Source organism: Uranotaenia lowii, chromosome 2 (assembly GCF_029784155.1).
Source record: "Uranotaenia lowii strain MFRU-FL chromosome 2, ASM2978415v1, whole genome shotgun sequence".
NCBI lineage: Eukaryota > Metazoa > Arthropoda > Insecta > Diptera > Culicidae > Uranotaenia > Uranotaenia lowii.
The window spans coordinates 194251423-194271613 of NC_073692.1; the positions used below are offsets into that span (position 1 = coordinate 194251423).

Genomic DNA, 20191 nt, shown 5'->3' on the forward strand with positions numbered 1-20191 from the left:
AAAAATTAACGCCCTAACCAGAAAAGACTCCTATCCTATGCGATCGATGAGCGACATCTTCCACAAGTTGGAGAAGGCGAAATTTTTCTCGGTCATCGATTTGAAAGACGCCTACTTTCAGATACCGCTGAAAGAAGAATCGAGGGACTACACGGCGTTCAGAACGAGTACCGGATTATGGAGGTTCAAGGTGTGCCCTTTTGGGTTGACGAACGCCCCATTTTCAATGTGTCGTCTCATGGCAAGAGTAATTGGTTTCGACCTCGAGCCACATGTGTTTGTGTACTTAGACGATATCGTCGTAGCCACAAACACATTCAGCGAACATGTTCGACTTCTAAAGATAGTTGCAGGAAGGCTTTCTGGGGCTAATCTTACTATTTCTCTCGATAAAAGTCGATTTTGTAGGAAACAAGTGACATATTTGGGCTACCTACTAACTGAAAACGGGGTGTGTATAGACAACTCGCGTATTGCACCAATCCTCGACTACGCTAGACCAAAAAGCGTAAAAGATATCCGCCGTTTACTTGGTTTAGCAGGATTCTATCAACGCTTTATTAGGAATTACAGCCAGATCGTCGCTCCGATTTCAGATCTGCTGAAGAAAACCAAGACGAGATTTACGTGGGTTGAAGCGGCGGAAAAAGCGTTTACAGAGCTGAAGGGTGCTCTAGTCTCTGCGCCGATATTAGGAAATCCAGATTTTAATCAACCTTTTACGATTGAGTCGGACGCGTCAGATAATGCGGTAGGCGCGGCGCTAACGCAAGAGTGTGAGGGACAGACAAGGGTGATAGCTTACTTCAGTAAGAAGTTAAGCAGCACCCAAAGAAAATATGCAGCTGTGGAGAAGGAGTGTCTGGGGGTGCTTCTAGCAATAGAACACTTCCGACATTACGTCGAAGGAACACAGTTTCGGGTTGTGACGGACGCACGAAGCTTACTTTGGCTTTTTACCATGGGTGCGGAGTCAGGAAACGCAAAGTTATTGAGGTGGGCGTTGAAGATACAGTCGTACGACATTATACTGGAGTACAGGAAAGGGAAAGCGAACATTCTGCCCGACTGTCTTTCACGGTCGGTTAATTTCATTTCAGCAACACCCATTGATGACGAGCATCGAGAGCTGGCCAAAAAAATAAAAGAAGAACCGGCGAAATATCCCGACTTCCGAGTCATAGACGGGGAGATTTGGAAATACGTGAAAGCCAATGGAAGAGTCGAAGATCCTCGATACCAATGGAAAAGCTACCCTGCGAAACCACAACGAATCGAAATTGTAACCCAAATACATGGAAAGGCGCATCTTGGAGAAGAGAAGACCTTGGCAGCAGTTAGGGAGCGATATTTTTGGCCATTGATGACCTCCGAAATCAAAAAGTACTGCAAGTCTTGTTTAGTCTGCCAGACGAGTAAGGCGACTAACCAGAACACAACACCTCCGATGTCGTCGCAGAAAAAGATAGCTGAGTACCCGTGGCAGTTCATAACGATGGACTACGTCGGGCCATTGCCAGTTTCCGGAAAGCGACGCAACACCTGTTTGTTGGTCGTGACCGACGTATTCAGTAAGTTCGTTATCGTACAACCGTTTCGTCAGGCAACCGCGGAATCGCTGGTCAGTTTTGTTGAGAATTCCCTGTTTTTGCTCTTTGGGGTACCGGAAGTTGTCTTATCCGACAACGGAGCTCAGTTCGTATCGAGTAGGTTCCAGAGTCTTCTACAGAAACACGGCGTGACTCATTGGCGGACACCCAACTACCATCCGCAGGTGAACGATGCAGAAAGAGTGAACCGGGTAATCACGACCGCGATACGAGCATCGATAAAAAAAGACCAGAAGGAATGGGCGAACAACGTCTACGAAATAGCTAACGCCGTACGAAATTCGATTCACGAGGCTACCCGTTATTCACCGTACTTTGTTTTATTTGGCCGAAACATGGTTACCGACGGACGCGAATACCGATCTCTTAGGGACACGACCGAGGGTAGTGGGCAGTTGGAACCGAAACAGAGAGAGAAATTGTTAGAAGAAGTGCGAGAAAATCTGAAAAAGGCATATCAAAAACATTCCACCTACTACAATTTAAGATCCAATGCTAACTGTCCGACCTATTCCGTAGGAGAAAAAGTCCTTAAGAAAAACACAGAGCAATCAGACAAGGGAAAAGGATTCTGTGGGAAACTGGCCCCAAAATACGTGCAGGCAGTTGTCAAACGAGTGGTGGGAAGTCATTGTTACGACTTAGATAATTTAGAAGGAAAAAGACTAGGAATATTTCACTGCAAGTTCTTAAAGAAACTTGCAGATCCCTCATAAAAATTTTTAAAGTAAAGCTACGTAAACCTATCTAGTAGGCAGGACAAGGTACCATGACATTAATGCTCTGGTATTTGAAACATCGTACACTCTAGTGAACGATTATTCTTCGCGAAGTTCTGAGATAGCTTCTCTTATTTTAAGAAATGTTGCGGCTAACTAAGCGTTCCCCTCGACATGAATAATAGAGCGAGTTCCGCGGTTTTACTGCGAGAACGATGACCTTAAGTCCACAAAACTCGGAGTCGGAATGACGTTGATGAGGAGTACGAGAAATCGGAAGAATAAAGCGTGAGTTCGGCAGTGGGGAAAACCGAACGTTGATCGCGGTAAGACTCAGAAGTCGAGCAGGCGCGAGACAATGTTGAGCAAAATTTAGTGGGTCGAACAAGCTGCGACATGTTTTAAAATTAAGGAAAGTGGTCTTAGAATGATAGCAAGATGTCTAAAGAAACCACGAAACCATATCGAAAAAGAAAAGAGATAAAACCTAAACCGTCTGAAAACAAAACAAAACCGAACGCGAACGCGATTGTACATATTTGTACATAAATAGGAAATGAGATTGAGGTGACAAATCTTGCATCCGCTCATTTTCCCTAACCTTAGCCTACATTTCATTTACCTCATCTCATTGTTCCTTTCAAGTTCTTTTCCTTCAATAATGTTAGTTTTTAGTTCACAAGCTTAACCTATTGTTAGTTTTAAAATTAATGTGGTGTTTTTGTACCCACTTACATTTGTTTCTTCCCTTATTTTCTATGATTACAATGGGTCCTTATTGAATCTAACATAAGTCCTTATTGAATCTAGGTGGAAGAATTAACTTTTTTGTAAATATTATTAGAATTTAATTTATCAGTTTGAATTTTTTTTGTTGATATTTGGTTTTGAATTATTTTGTATATATTATTTGAATATTTTAAGGTAGTTAATTAAACGTGGAGTTGGTAAAAACCTTATCCGCCACGTTAGGTTTGGGCACGTTTGTTTGCCAAAAATCTGTCCAGTGTGGGACATGTTTCAAATCTGTGGCTCACCATGGGAATAGATTTATTGCCACGATTTGGATCGACTATCCGCAACTCCAGTTCATGTTGTAAGACCGCAACGACCAGGGGACCAACCAAGGGAGTCAACAATCCGCCGAGCGTTGACAAAGCATCAGGACGCTAGTCCAGCAACAGGTCCAACAACAGCACCAGTTCATACGGCCCGGAACTGGATGGAAATCGAATGTCAGGCGGTCGTCGTTAGCACCATCATAGTAGGCACTCTTAAACCCTCTTCGTAGCAGTTGAATCGTTCGGAGAAACCTTCTTCCGGCTGTACCTAAAAAAAAAAAGAGCATTAGTAATAATTCAAAACCATTTACCTTAGGACCGAATACTGTTTCCTTTGCTTGTTGATGATTGTAGAATATTCTTCAAAACAGTCGTGTGATTGGGAGTTCGGTTCTGGGTTTTAATCGTCCATCACGACTGATGGGAATACACACGGAGCTGGTTTATAGTGCTGCTAAAGCACCCAAGCGCAAAGAAGCTGTTGTTTTCCGTCATAGCGAACATCCGAGTACATTTCAAAAAATGAACATCCACCATGGCCATTTTAGGAAGCTTCCAGAACATCTATCGCATTGGCTCACATCTCGAAGCAGTGCAAGTACTTTTGCAGGAGAGGATATCTTTTTTGTCGGAAACTGAAGCATCGTGATTAACAGCAGCAGCGATCAGATCCAGCAGCAAATCGTTACGGCAGCAATTCTCCAGAAATCGTAAATCATCCGTTGTTGCTCGCTAAAAGAAAGAAAAAACATCATTAAACACTTGTGATTATGATTACCTGCAATATTTCGTACTGTTTAATGAATTTCAGGCAGTATTTTCCGGATAATTCGGTAAATGAAATTAAATTTCTCGGAACACACAAATTTTCGCCACAACTTTTTGTTTACATTCGCGTTTTGACATCTTCCGTCTCGCAAACAGGGGTTGCTTGATTTTGCGAACAGAAACTTTAGCTGTTCATTAAGGTTGTGCGGTATGCAAATTTCGAGCACCGAATGAAAGTGTCGAAAAATTATTTACGCTCAATGCACTAGCTGGGTGTTCATTTTATCAAACGAATGTTTGAGGTTAGAACACTAATGCTAGTTGAATAATTAAGTGGTTTCATTTGGCAGGGATGCGTTGATCGGTCAATAGACCGGTGTTAGTAATCTGCCTAAATGGTATGATTCAGATCACTGAATCTTGTTACTTACGGAGTGACAAGGTCAGATGAGTTCAGGATAAAACTAATATGAATGATTATTTAGTTTTAATGGGCAGGGATTCGTTGATCGGTAAATGTACCGGTGTGAAAAATCTGCCTAGATGGTATGATTGAGTTCGCTGGCTTTGTTACTAAAGAGTGACAAAAACAGACGATGTTAGAATAAACCCATGTGAAGTTTTTCCAACAAATGGATTGGAGTGATCAAGTGGGGATCATCGGTTTTGGGTTTAAAAGAGAAAAGTGTAATTGGAGCTCTGAAGGAAAGAGCTTGGAGTTGATGAGGTTTTCAACGCCAAAGCAAGAGGGAGAAGTCAAAATGCGAAAGTTTACTTTTCAAAGGGGTGATCCAACAATATTTAATTTGTTTGTTTTTGTAAATAGTAGTTTAGTTAGGATTAGGTTTATTTCATTGTACATAGCTATTAAAATTTTCAGTTTAATTTCCCCTTACGAAAATTTGGTTTTGCTCCGAAAACCAAATTTTCGTAAAACAAGTCCGGTGTTATGTAGCGGTCGCACCATTATGAAAATTTTGAAACTACTTATTCAGCTGAATCGGGCGCCTTTTAGTAGACTAGCAGCTTTGATCGATTCGCTGACTTTGTCGATCGTTGCATCGAAGATTGAATGCCATGCTTACTCGTTTCATGGCGGCTTCATGTTGTTTGGCGACATGATTTGGAAAGGAAAAGCAAGACCCGAATCAAAAGTCGATAGAACGAGCGACAAACCAAATTCGTCAAAACCCCGAAGAATTTCTAAAGACTTCGGGATTAACGTAGTTCCGCTTGGGGTCAACGCCCGATATCGCTTTCCCTGAACTGAGGAACACACTTCCAACCACTTTGATCTGATTTGTGATCGCGCGTGGAAGTGTGGTTTTGGTTCGCGAATCGTTTGCTGACCTTTCGATTTTTCAAAAGCCCCGCATCTATAGGCTACACTTCGCGAGCTAGGACCGTATAAGTGCGTGTGAAATAAAAATTAGAGCCAGCCTTTTATTCACAGCGAGTTGGCAGCAGCACTTCCGATCACAACGGATCAGCAATTCCGGCCAATTCCATCATCATAAGGGTTGATGTCGATCAACCCTGCCGGAAGCGCACATCAACCATCGTAGCTGTGGAACATCGCAGCTCAAGTGAGTTTTCCGACCCGCCCCATCGTGTTCCGTCAAAAACGAGTGGAGCGGGAGCGAAGCATCCCGAGAAGCTCATTTACACCATCATCATCCATTTCGGCCAAACCCGCCGAATCGGGTCCGTCACGGGCGAACCCATCAGGAACGCAGCATCGAGGAGAGCTACGACAGGAATCGATCGCAGAGTGCCGTCCACGACGGATGCAACATTGAAATTGTTGAGAAATTATGCGTTAAACGCACTCAAATTTTGCTGATTTTCGAAATGATCATGATCTTCAAAAATTAGAAAATTGAAAACCACATGTGGTAAAAAGTTGGACGACCCCTCCAACGAGAGAGAACGTACCTAGCAACCTAGCATGCTCTAGCCTTTGCTCTGCGGTACAGTAACTGCAAGATTTTACGAACCGGAACGTCGACGAAAACACTGCACGGTTAGAAGTTAGATAGAAATTCGCACGCACTGGTAGGAGATTTTTAGCTGTAAGAAATAATGTAAATACAAAATTAGGCCTAATTAATGAAAATGTATTAAACAACAAATACTTACCCGAAAAGTTTACATGAAATGAACTCTACTTTGTTTGTACCTAAAAACACTTTAAAATGCTAATACAGAAAATTGAAACAATATATTTTTCTGATGTTAATCTCCACCAAGAATTTTGACTTTATCATTTATGAATTCCATCACTACGCGTGGCGTGTTTAAATTTGAATTTGAATGATTTTAGCTGTCTACACTTCCACAACCGTTCACCTTTCGGGGATGGGTTTTTGGTAGTCCAATGATGATAATTTCAGGTATGGGTGGTATCGTACCGGATGTTTTTTTGGGAATATCTTCTAGGATTCGATAATTTTGGGGAGTGAGTCCGAGGTTCCCTCGAGTTCTATCGGTTGCTGATACGGAAGTCAACCTTGTTCGATCCTTTATCTGATCGGATAGATTACATGGACTCGCCTTGAAGTGAGTCTCAGCCGGGCAATTCAATCTTGGGGTGCTGTCCCTTTTAGGGTGGCGCATAAGCAGCACGCTTACTTCGGGTCGTTCAAGGCTGACTACACCCTGTCTCACTCCAGCAGTTACCAGGATTGGTTCGGACAAGACACCGTCGTGCAAGTCCTTGCACGAAAATGCCTCGTACTGTGCTTCGATGAGATGGACTAGTTTCTCTGGGACCCTTCGTCGTCTAAGAGCAGCCCAGATGTTTTCGTGGTTCAGTCGGTCAAATTCTTTTTCGAAATCAACGAAAACCAGCAGAAGAGAGTCCTGGAGCCTTGTGATGTGGTCCACACATGATCGTCCGGATCGGAATCCAGCTTGTTGCCGTCGGAGTGTATCGTCGATTTTCTCCTGGATCCTGTTCAGGATCACTTTGCAGAGTACTTTGAGGGTTGTACAGATCAAAGTTATGCCACGCCAGTTACCGCACTCTGTCAGGTCTCCTTTCTTCGGGACCTTCACGAGGATACCCTGCATCCAGTCGGCCGGGAATGTTGCAGTATCCCAAATGTCAGCGAAAAGACTTTGCAACATTTGTGCTGACAAGGCAGGGTCGGCTTTGAGCATTTCAGGCGCTTTGTTGGATTTCATGTCCTTGATTGCCGCTTCTATTTCAGCCAGCGAGGGTGCTTCCGAGTTTACGCCATTAATGCGACTTACTGTGGGCGCCTCGAGCTGCGGGTTCTGTTGGCCATTGCTATTTGTAACTCGGAAAAGTTGTTCAAAATGCTCAGTCCAACGCTTGAGCTGATCTGTTCGATCTGTCAGCAGCTGACCTGCTCGGTCTTTCAGCGGCATTCTTGCATTAGTCCTTGCACCACTAAGGCGGCGAGATATATCATATAATAATCGCATATCTCCAATGGCCTTTCTCCGATCATCGGAGAAAAAACTCAACAAAAATTTAAAAAATGGAAAAAAAAACATTCCTCAAAACTCATCGACAGATTTAAAATCGTATTTTAGGCTTCCAAAAGACCTTGCGTGATTAATTTTATTAAATTTGCTCAAACATTTTCGTTTAAAAAAATTATAAAACAATTTGTATTTTTTGTTTGATTTTCTAAAAAAAGTGAATAAATTCGAGCAGTATTCGAACATTTTTCAATTAAATCCAGGCAACCAGGCCGGGCCGGACTGTTCCTAAATATTTTGTTATTACGGATCCGGGCAAACCCGGACAAAACCGGGAAATCTGGCAACATTAGTATAGAATTGGCTTTAGCATTGACTATTGAAGTTGTCAATTTTTTTTACAGCTAAACTAATGTCTTCTATTGAACTCAGTGGAACGTTTACATCCAAATTAAGCTCAATAAAATTTACATTTCACTACCAGTCAGCTTTTTGAAAGTTAAATGTTCATTTAAAAGGGTCTTCAATGGGACTTTGGAATGAAGAAAAAGTTACTGGAAGGTGGTCTGAATCGAGGTCTGCATGAGTAACTAATTGACTACAATGCTCGCCTAAATCCGTTAGAACCAAATCAATTGTGGAGGGATTTCTAATTGAAGAGAAAAACGTATTAGAGTCAGTCATTAAAAAAAAATCCCATTTGAATTTGATGAAATATTATTCCATGATCAGTTTAGATTTCGATGCAATGATTTCAGTTTTCCGGGATTTTTTCTAGATGCAACACATTTTTGGACAGTCGAAGGAATTGGAGGAATGATCACCTGAGCAGTTCGCCCATTTGAAGAATTCAGATTGTGATATATCACCACCAAAACAATTAGATTTTTCATGATCGAATGAGCCGCTGATCATGCATTCTACAGTTTTTAGTTCGAAGAAAAGCTTGACAACGACGACATTGACTAATATTTTGAATAGCATTATAATTTTTACGAAATGGTTCAAATTTAACCCTATAATAAGACATAAGCTGTTACTGCCGGATCCAGAAGGGATCCAGCCTAAGCCCTCGAGTCCCTGGTCGTTCCTCTGGAGACTCACTGGAGGGTGGGCACACAAGGCCTTCTTTTGGTTGGCTGAGCTCGAGCGTGTGATGACGGAGATCCCAAGGTCGGCTCCTGGATCTATTGGGCAAATCGGAGTTCCTTTTCAAAATGACTGAGCAAAGCTAATTTACACTTTTAATGTTTATTTTTCCTAACCTTACAAAATTTCCTTGCGTATGTGTGTCGGTGTGTTTTGTATGTGTGTTTTGTATGTGTGTTTTTGTTCACAGGTACCTGTTTTGTTGCTGCTGGCTGCTGGTCTCGATGGCTCAACGGGAATTGACTGGTGAAGATGATTCGTCCGGGGGTTCAACTAGGATTCCACTTGTTAGACCGCATGTGCTCTTAATATATGGGAGGAGCAGTTCTACGGAATTTTCGGCTACAAGGGTGGCAGATCTTGTCGGATGGTGTCAGATCTCGGCAGATGGTGCAGATTGTGATAACTCGTGAGGAGCGGATGAAGGATGCGAGATAATCAAGCCGGAAATGGTTGTCTAGGCTATCATTTGATTCTCGGGCTGAGACTGGTTTCGATCACCCAGCTAAGGCAGGCCAATATTTTCGGGTCCTGATCCTTCCTCTAAACACTTTATCACGCTCAACTTGCACTTTAGTTTGATTTGGAAACGCCTCGAACTCTGCTGCACTGAAGTCCGCCAACAAGAGATCGACTAGCCGTGTTCGATATCTTATCGAACCCCCTATTTTCCCACCTAAACTTTCCATCTCTCTCTTTCCGTTATCTTTCTCGTTCATATTTTCCTTAGACCAGTGTTTTATACAACTTAAGTGTTATAGGGGGAAGTCGTCTATGACCGGACACCTCCTATGGCCGGACAACATTGATTTTTTGAAAACGCAATATCCTAATAATGTTTTAACACCATGAAAATAAAGTAAATAGTAGCCTGATATGGTGTTAGAAATATGGTAATCCAATCTGAAAAGGTAAACCAATTATAGGCATCTAAAGCTTTCGCCAATTAGTTCGGCGAGGATCGCCCAAACTTTTCATTTATATTGTGATCAGTTTTTACGGCTTGTCAAATGTGAATTGCACGTAAACGTCATCGTTGGTTGGTTATATTTCGACTTCAGTAAATGTAAGATAACAAAACGTAAGTTCAAACAAAATATTAGGAAAATAAAAAAAAATGCGATTTCTCTATGACCGGACACCATATTGTTCTCTATGACCGGACAAGAAAATATTCAAAATTATAGATGATTTCAACTTGAAACTTTCATTTTTTCATCTCTATAGCTCCCTCAAATGGTTAACTGAAGATATGGATTCAATAACCAAACTATTTTGGTCCTCTGATAAAATTTAAATTTTGCTGTCCGGTCATAGACAATTTTACTCTGGTTTTTTCGAAACAAATGTTAAATTCTGGTTTGTCAAAAAAACTTTTATGAATGGCTTCATAGAATGTTCAGTATTGGAAAACACGTACTCACAAGACCTAAGCAAGTGATTTCAGTCATTTTGCTACGTTTTTGTGCTATTGGTGACAACTTTGGTGATGAAATTTGTAGTGTCCGGCCATAGACAACACTTTTGGAAAGTAGTGAAAACTAACATAAAATGATTTCTCTTACCACATGAATATGTTGTAAATTAATTTTTTTCTAATACTGTCTAGTGATCATAATATTGATACTCTTCAAATCAGTAGAGGAACCAATATTTACAAAAAAATATTTTTGAAGTTATTGCCTAAAAACCTTAAGTGTCCGGTAGTAGAGAACTTCCCCCTACTGTCTGTAGTGAGGGGTTTGTCTGTAGTGTTGTATAAATTTAAATATAATTCAAAATAAGTCTACCTTAAGTTTAGTGGGAAACGAGCACAAACTCAAGACTCCATAAATACGAACGGTAACAAAGCTTAGCTTTTTCATGAAATTTCCAATTTTTAATCTGAGCTTTCTTAAAATGTTTCGGATAAATTCAGGATTCAGGAGCGAAGCCAACACTTCTTACATTATTCGTGTTTTCCTCATTTTAATAACTTGGGTTGGGGCAAACCAAACAAAGAATTTAATTCAGTTGTGATCTCATCCGGTGTCTGATCGCCGTAAGACCTCGACAACTTAGAACGGACGATCACTTTTCATGTCGTTCGTGAAAAATTGAATTTTTTGGCGTTTACGCAATTGAAAACAACGTTAAATCATCAAAAGATTCCGCAAATAAACGGGCAGTTCCACTTCGACTGATCTGAAAAGAAATCTTCACAACCTTGACAGATGTGACTGTAATTGGAAAAACATTTTCATTTCAGAGTTTAAGAAGAAGAAGGTTTCTTATTACTCGTATCAGAATTCAATATGAATAATTCCTTATCATCGATGTTATGAAGCACATCGAATGAACTGGAAATTTCAACTTTTTTGCCCAATGGAATTAGGTTAAGAAATTCTTTTTTTCGGGAATTTGCGCCAGCCGATGATGTGGAAAGAAAAGAGAAGAATATTAATAAAAGAAAATGAAAAAAAAACAATGTTAGCACTGAAAAGTGATGCAACCGAATTTTGTACTGAGCAACTTTGGAAAAAAGATTGTTGCGCTTAAAAAAGTGAAAATAAACTGGATAAAGTAGAAGATGATTACCTTGTATGGCTCCTATTCTGATTTAGATAAATTTTTAAAACCAAAAATATTCTTTCCAGATCGTGAAACATATTTCTTCATTTGTTGAAATAAGTTCAGGTGTAATTAGCTCCACCGTACCATTTTCACGGTTTCAATGACAAATATCCTGAGGCCTTTTCGGGGAAAAAAATGATTGGAAAGCAGCAACACGTTACTTGATATTCGGTCCGCAAACACGACCAGCTCATTATCCAATGGACACTAATTTAATCACCACAATCAGGTCCACCACTATCTTGATCTTGAGAACAACGGCAAATTAAATAAATTGCCCCTCAGGGATAACAGAAGTTCAGTCATGTTAAATTCATCTTGCAGTTGCGTTTCGTTTAATTTCTTTCTCCCTTTTTCCAGATATTCTCACATTTATCATCGATTCCTGTCCGGTGGAAATCGAAACTGAAACCATAATTCAACATGTGTCGAAGCCGATTTTATAAGCAGTATTTTATAATATCTACTTTGAAAAAGGAGCTCCAAGAAAAAAGAGAAAACTGCATGGTTTCGGTCCAACTTGATTAGGTCTTCATTAAAAATGCGGTGACCTGCGGAATGAAGTCGTTGATTTAACACTCGATAAGTTTTCGTAAAGGACAGTAGGACACCTTATTACTATTATTGGTGGTGGTTCTGAGGCAATTATACAGTTTCGAGAGAAAAAAAACCCTTACAAATATAGTAATTCGAGTTCAAGTAAATTGGAAAAAAGTAGGTTGTCGAAGAAAATCGATCCCGGTTCAGAGTTGAGTTTTGGTGTCGTAACCTCAGCACGATATCTTTATTGTTCAGTTGTCAGAGATAACTATCATCAAATACGACTGATTCACCTAGTAGTGATACTTACTTCAAATCAGAAACAAACTTAAAATTTCATCGTTTAGAAATTAACTGTTTTTACATAAACTTCCAAGTTAACTTTTTATTTCTTAAAATAAAGTGAAAACATTCTTCCTATTCTTTATTTTTATAGTTAATTTAATAAGGCTCCTGCTCGTGACAAGCCAAAGGCCATGGTCAGCAGCAAACCGGGGACCCGTTATTAAGCGACTCAAACTTTGCCTGGAAGGTTCCACTTTCCGAAATTGGGTAGTCTGACATCCCAACAGCAGGTTCCTGTGGGGTTGTTAATTTTTTATTTATACATCGGGTACATATCTGTTTATGCTGCATTTAAAGTCAGTTGCTTTATTATCCTCGCATTATCGACGCGGTGTACTCTGTAATTGTTGGACCGCCAATCATGAAGAAAAAAGTAGAGGACTTCTTTTTTCGCTACTTTGATTATGTGTTTTAGTCAATTAACTATAGGGTGAGCGAAAATCGGATGGAGGCAGAAAATAAATATGTATGACAAACAAGGTTGTCCTAAATATAAAAAAACACATTTTTAACTTTTTAATTTTTTTGTTCGACCTGAACAGGTCTAAAGATTTAAAACAATAAGGCCGGAATAAATTTCAAATCCTTCTTGTGTCAATCAGAGATGCATACTATATAATTGCACAGAACCTATAAATCAAGTACCGTCAAACGGGGCATCATGCAACAGCGGGGTTTGATGCAACATTCTTATACCACAGCCCTGTTATAATTTTTGAATGAGAATGACATAATTTCTCACGTCTTAAGTTAGTATTTTAAAGTTTTCCATTTTCATTCAAAATTTAAAAATTTCCAATAAATGTACAAATTTAAACATTTTTTGAAGCCGTAAAATACTTTACCCAAGAATGACGGCTTGGTTTAATGATATCACCCACAAACTTTTTCCTGGTTTAATCATTCTGTACCAATACTGCTGATGTAAACATATTTTTCGAACAATCACCAAGATTTTTTAAATGAATATTTTTATACTTCAGTTGCCTGTCTGGGGTAACATACAACAAAATGCAAATCGAAGAGACCACTTGTAAATCTTGTTTCCATGTGCTGGAACATGATTGTTTTTCATCACGCGTTTGTTAGCATCAAAATTTCATCCATCCAAACATTTATTTTATCAAGATTTTAGCTAGTAGAACTTTTTGTAGTATTTTTATCCCTAAATGTATGCAGTATCCTTATGTTCAGAAAAAATGTAAAAATTTGTTTCAAATGATCAAAAAATTACTGCGTTTGGTGTTTTTTGGGTAATGGTTTCTATGGCATCAATAATTTATAAAAAATTTGTTAATTTATATACGTTTTCATTAGATTTTTGAATAAAAACTAAGTTTGTTGCAAGTTACCCCTTTTTCTAAGTATAGTGAAAATCGAATGTTTTTTGAAAATTAAAAAAAACTGATACGTCCCATTTGGTTCAAATTTTCAAGTCCGAATATGTTTTTTTTGTCTGAAACAACACACCCCAAGTAACAATTTTAGCTTTATTATGGTCAGCAAAATTTCGTTTGGACTATAGCATTAATCTTCATAAAAAGCTAAAGCGCATTCTATAACATCACCTGGACTCTATTAAAGCCAAAATCAGGCTATTTGGCCCTACCCTAGAAACGTCATCATGAAGTATCATTGTTGATCATCAATATTGGTCACCAAAGCTTTTAAAAGCTATTATTAAACATGTTAGGAATTTTTGTTTTTTTTCGACTCTGTGAGTTCTCGGAGTTTTATTTTTATTTTTTCCAGCAACCATAATGGTAGATCAATAATGATTGCATTATTGAGATATGATCTGGTAAAATTAATTGCTAAAATACCAATGTTTTGACCATATTATGAGCCTCTTTGGTACTGCCAGTCAAGATTTTAGGTAAAATGTGTATGAAATTGTATCTTAAAATAAATGCGCCTCGTCAAATCTGATGGTCAATCATGATGAAATTGATAGAAAATAGGCCTGAAAAAATATTTTCCAATGCTTGCATTGTGAATCCATCAACATGGCGTCATTTTGTGCCCTTCGATTTTGCAACCAACATGGCGTGAGTCAATTCATAGTTTTATTATGGTTTAATGATGACCCCAAAAAATGCTACGATTTGACGTTTCTCTCGCAAGCCAACCAATTACACGCTTAGGATGAGTTCCTCATTTCTGAGTTGTTAATCCTTAGTACAGTAAATGAGGACAGACATTTTAAATAAAAACGGATTGGTTGTGAATGACCCGTGGAATAAATCATGAGTTGAAGTCAAATTTCGTTGTCTGACGCCATCTTGAAATCCAAGATGGCGGCTTTCGCTGATCTTTCAAATGTTGTAAATGACTTAAAATCGCATGAAACCCCATTAATATTGGTATTGGGTAAGAGGGCTAAACGAGTAGAAGTCGAATTTCGCTATCAGACGCCATCTTGAAATCCAAGATGGCGGCATCCGCTGAATTTTTAATGCTGTAAATGACAAAAAGTCGCACACACATATTGGTATTTGATGAAAGGGCCAAACTATAAGAAGTCGAATTTCGCTATCGGACGTCTAATTGAAATCCAAGATGGCGGCTTCCAATGAACTTTAAAATGCTGTTAATCACTGAAAATCACATGAAATTCCCACAATATGGGCATAATTTGAAAAGGATCAACGAGTAGAATACAAATTTCGCTATCAGGCGTCATCTTGAAATCTAAGATTTCGGCTTCCACTGAACTATAAAATGATTGAAATCATTGAAAGTCACTAGAAATTCCCACAATTTTGTCATTGGGTAAAATGGCTTAATCAGTTTAAGTGGAATTTCTCTATCAGATCATCTTGAAATCCAAGATGGCGACTTTCGTTGAACCTTAAAATGCTGCAAATAACTAAAAATCGCATGAAACCCTCACCATATGGGTATTGGCTAAAAGGGCTAACCTAGAAGAAGTCAAATTTCGCTATCAGGTGCATCTCGAAATCCAAGATGGCGGCATTCACTGAACTTTAAAATGCTGCTAAACACTGTAAATCGCATGAAACTCCCACAATATAGGCATTGTGTGAAAGGACCAAACGAGCAGAAGTCGAAGTTTTCTATCAAACGACATCTTGAAATCCAAGATGGCGGCTTCCACTAAGCTTTAAAATTCTGCAAATGACTAAAAACCGCACGAAAGCTTTACAATATTGGTATTCGTTGAAAGGGATAAACTAGTAGAACCAGACCCTGATTGTTTTTGGCAACCCGCTCGAACATTTTGTGTTGTCAAAATCGAACGATTTTTTTCCTTACTTTGTTTTTACTTAGTACTACATTTTTTATCATGTTTTTATTGCATTTAGCACTTTTAGTGTTTTGTCGATAGTTTTTGTTTTTTGCCATATTTGCTATTTATGTCATTGTATTATGTCTATCATGCTAATATGTCCAAATTGTATTGGTTCTATCAAAGCGAAAACTATAAGGTAATGTTGTTTCTGTTATTTGTTTGATTTAGGGACATGTGCCAAAATCGATCGGGGCCTGTATTGTGGTTGCTTTGTGCGATTTTGGGTCACTTACAGCATTTCAGAGAAAAGCGAAAAGAGAAAATCGACTACTACTCGTTTAGCCCTTTTACGATAATAAGTCATATACAACATTTTAAAGTTCAGCGAAAACCGCCATCTTGAATTTGGATGGCGTCAAATAACGAACTTCGACTTTTACTGGTTCATCTCTTTCAACTAATAACCATATTGTAAGGGTTTGAGGCGATTTTCAGTCATTTACAGTATTTTCAAGTTGAGTGGTAGCCGCCATCTTGGAATTTAATATGGCGACGGACAGCGAAATTCGACTTCTACTCGTTTATTACTTTCACCTTATTACATTATTAAGAAGGTTTCATGATATTTTCAGTTATTTACAACTTTGAAAATAAAAGCGGAAACCGCCCTCTTGTATTAATGATGGCGTCAAGCAATAAATTTTGATCCTCCTATTGCAGAGTTATTCATTCCACTTTCGGTAATTCGAAGTTTGCATAGATTTTTATAATTTTTTATTATTTTAACTCAAAATCAACACACAGAAATTATCAAAAATGTGTAAAAATGGGAATTCCAATTCAAATATGTGCTATCTAATCTGAGCGTGTCCTGTTTTGACATCTTGATCGAGAACTGTCACTAAGTTTTATGGCGGTTTAATAATCAGGCACTGAGTGCTATTATAGAATATGCAAAAGTTTGTGTTTTATTATAGTTTAAACATAGCATTCCTACCTCTTTCTAAATAACTAAAACAGTATGTTTAATGGAAGATTTATGAGCGCCTTCAAAACTATCTAAAAACAGTGGTCGATTCAAGAATATAAGCATTTTGCATGACCATAATAAAACCATCATAAAAAGAGCTGCACGAAAAAAGCCATAATAAAACCATAATAAAACCATAATAAAACATCGAAATGCTAGTTAGCTTGATCTGTGTTACTTGGGACAAGATAAGTGCCATTTGGTTCTCAATTTTTAAGTCCGAATAATCTTTATCTGAAATATATATAAAAAAAAGCTAGCCAATGGAGGAGAAAATAGCCATTTTCTTCAAAATTTTCCAGCCCGTGAAATGTTTGTCTTAACTTTATGCAAAGTGTTGGAAAAAATCAGGTAAAACGGCCATAACTCCATTTTTCTATAAGTATGGTGGCTCAAATAGCCTTCATCCGATTTCTTAAAAAAAAAACATTCACAAGATAGGTTTTGTTAGATTCAAAATTTTCAAGTCGAACTTATTTTTATCAAAATTAATTGAAAAATATAGGGGATTTGAGGGTAGAATCAGCCATAACTCATTTTTTCAATGCGTGCAGTGGCTCAAACAGCCTTCATTCGATTCCTTGAAAAAAAAAAACCGCATAAGATAAGTCTCATTTGGCTAAACATTTACAAGTTCGAACATGTTTTTTTTCTGAAATATATTTAAAATTTTCGGTAATGGAGGGTAAAACGGCCATAATTTCATTGTACGATGCATGCGATGGCCCAAATTCTAGCCTTAATTCGATTTTTCAAAAAAAAAAATCACTCAAAATAGGTCTTATTTGATTCAAAATTTTCGAATTTCGTTGAACAAAGGTTCCAAAATAAATTGGTTCCGAATTCACTCAAATGCGAACATGAAAGTCACAAAAGGTTCCTCAAGTAGCTTTTTTGTGACACGGCAATCGCGTAATTTGCATAAAGTTACAAATAGGGCTTCAAATAGCCTTCTATAGACTTGAAGTTCTAAAAAGTTCCTGATATAGCCTTATTTGTGACATGTCAATCGCATCCCTTCAATATAAATGTTACAAATAGGTATCTCAAATAGCCTTCAATGGACTTGATGATTTAAGGCAGTATATAAGTTACAAATTGGGTCTCAAACAGCCTTCCATGCACTTGAAGCTCCAAAAAGTTCCTCAAATAGCCTTTTGGAGACATGTCCGCCATTTCATGAATATGAAATGTGAACGGACCTCACAAAAGGGCATCTAACCAATAAAACATTTTTCATAGCTTGAAAATTGTTGAAATGTATAATTTATGTTGAAATTTCAACTCAGAACAACTTGAAGCTTACTCCAAATAATTGTTTTTGAAAAGAGTAATTTGTTTCACTTCAAAAAATTTCGTTTAACTGTTTTTACTGACTACAAATTTATCAAACATTGAAAGTCATTTGAAGAAGTTCATGTATTAAATATCAAGATTAACTTAAAAATTTGTATAATTTTATGCTAAGCAGTTATAAACATGGAATTTGATTTTTTTTTAAACCGATATTATTTTAACGGATGATTGATTTATATGCCATGTTTTTGAGTAATAATTAACATGCGTCTTCGCTGATGGTCGCTGGCTGCCCTTGCAGGTATTCTAGTTGCCAGTGAGGCAACATCTAGGCGTGGCGTCGTGGCAGCGTGTTTGGCAATCATCTCGAAGGGTCGCGGTTCAAATCTGGTATCAGGACTAATTTTTTTCATTAGGTTGTTTGATTGCTTGAGTAAGCAAATAAAACAAATGTGTAGCAACACTAGCGTGCGTGTTGGCGTATATCGAACAAAGCTTAAAACAAAACAATTTAGTAAGATGAATGAGATGATGGTGGAATAAAGATGGATGCCGATAAACCGGTAGCATCACATGGGCTGGTGGTGACCAAAGTAAGAGGGGAGAGGAGAATTCTTTTTGCTGATTAAACGATTACTTGTGGGCTGAACAGAAGGCCGTTCAAATCTGTTCTGGAACTTCAAAGTTTAAATAAGAATTTAAATTTTGGGCTGAAAAAAAAACGAACTACAGTATATTGATTATGCTGATTAAGCTGTGTTTGACCTTTTTAACGAGACTTTTGTTTGCTTGGGTGATGGATTCCATGTAAGTAGGGAATATTAGAGGTTTTATTAATCGCCAATCAAAAACTTCGATTGAAATCGAAAGGAGGAAAGATATGGAATTTTTTAGTGGTTTATATACTTTTTCCCCATTGTGCATTGATTAAAATAATCTAGTTTCATATTTAACTTCTAAGTTAGAAGCAAAAATTATTAGTAAACATAAATAATAACTGACAGAATTCTTTGCATTTTCTTTGTTTTGTCATATTTTATAGAGCTCTTCGAAAAAAAAAAACTCTACGAAGTCTATAGCTACGTATACTGAGAAAAAAAGGCGACAGTTGTTCCAATTATTTCAGCTAGTTATGTTAATCATCAAAATGTAGCTGATTTTATCGCATCCAACTAAAAATTTTATAGACTCAACTACAAACTGTTGATTAACCTTTCTCAATCAAATATGATAGACTCAACTACAATTGAATGATTGATTCTGGGCATTGAACTATAAATATGATAGATGCAACTATACACTCCTGGTTTACCTCTCACATTTAACTTTAAAATACGGTAGATTCAACTTTAATAGTGTAATTGATTCAACTGTAAATATGACTGATTCAATTACAAATGTATGATTGATTATAGGCTTTGAACTTTTAATATGGTAAATTCAATTTAATTCTTATGATTGAGTGAGTGATACTTGAATAAAAACATAAAGCATAACATAAATGATCATATATGTGGTTAGAGTATAGGCGTGTAATGTATTTTTGAAGTAGATAATGAGAAAAACGACTGCAAACGACTGAATTTGTTGAATTTAGAAAGTCTATCATTAATTGATCTTTTTTTCCTTTCTAGGTCAATTTCCGGTTACCAAATCCTGCAGACCTTACCACCTCCTTCTTCCGGAAGTTCTTTTGGCTGAAGATGACCTGAAAACTAATTAAGGTGTTCGATAATCCGTCGGCCTGGGCTGCTACCGAAACCAAACTGTCCAACACCTTTTTGATGTTTTTAAATTAAAATAAAATTTTGTCTGCAGGATACTCGATCAAAACGTTCCTTCCTCCCGTTTGCAGCGATAGTCATTTTCTGGGGTAAGCATGGACGAGTCAAAATTAAATTGCTGCGAAGAGAGCGTAAAACAAACCCATAAATAAAATATTAAATTAAAAGAAAATAAAACGCACCTATAAAATAATTCCGAAAAACCATCTTAAGATATGATAACTTCTAAGGTAAATATAAGTAAAATCTACTATATACAGTTGAACGACCAGAATCAATTGAATAAAAATATAGTTAAACTATTATATTTACAAATAAATCAACTACACTTGCGTAGTTGAACTTACTGTTCTTGTTGTTGAATGCACTACATCATTCATAGGAATGTAATTGAATCTATTATATTTATAGTTGAATGCATAAAATTGATCATAAAACTATAGTTGAATCTCTTAAATGTGTTGTTAAACACAAAATATCAATCAGATAATGTTATATATATTTGGTTGAAATCTTAAAATTATAGTAAATTCACAAAATTTAAATTTAAATACAACAACAGAACTTACTGAT

The 20191-nt window shown here is 37.6% G+C and overlaps 1 protein-coding gene across 3 annotated transcripts in view; it reads right to left on the reverse strand.

Moving 5' to 3' along the window:
• The window catches only part of LOC129750167 (cGMP-dependent protein kinase, isozyme 2 forms cD5/T2), a 692362-nt gene that overhangs the window by 470039 nt on the left and 202132 nt on the right, over positions 1-20191 (reverse strand). The window lies entirely within an intron of this gene.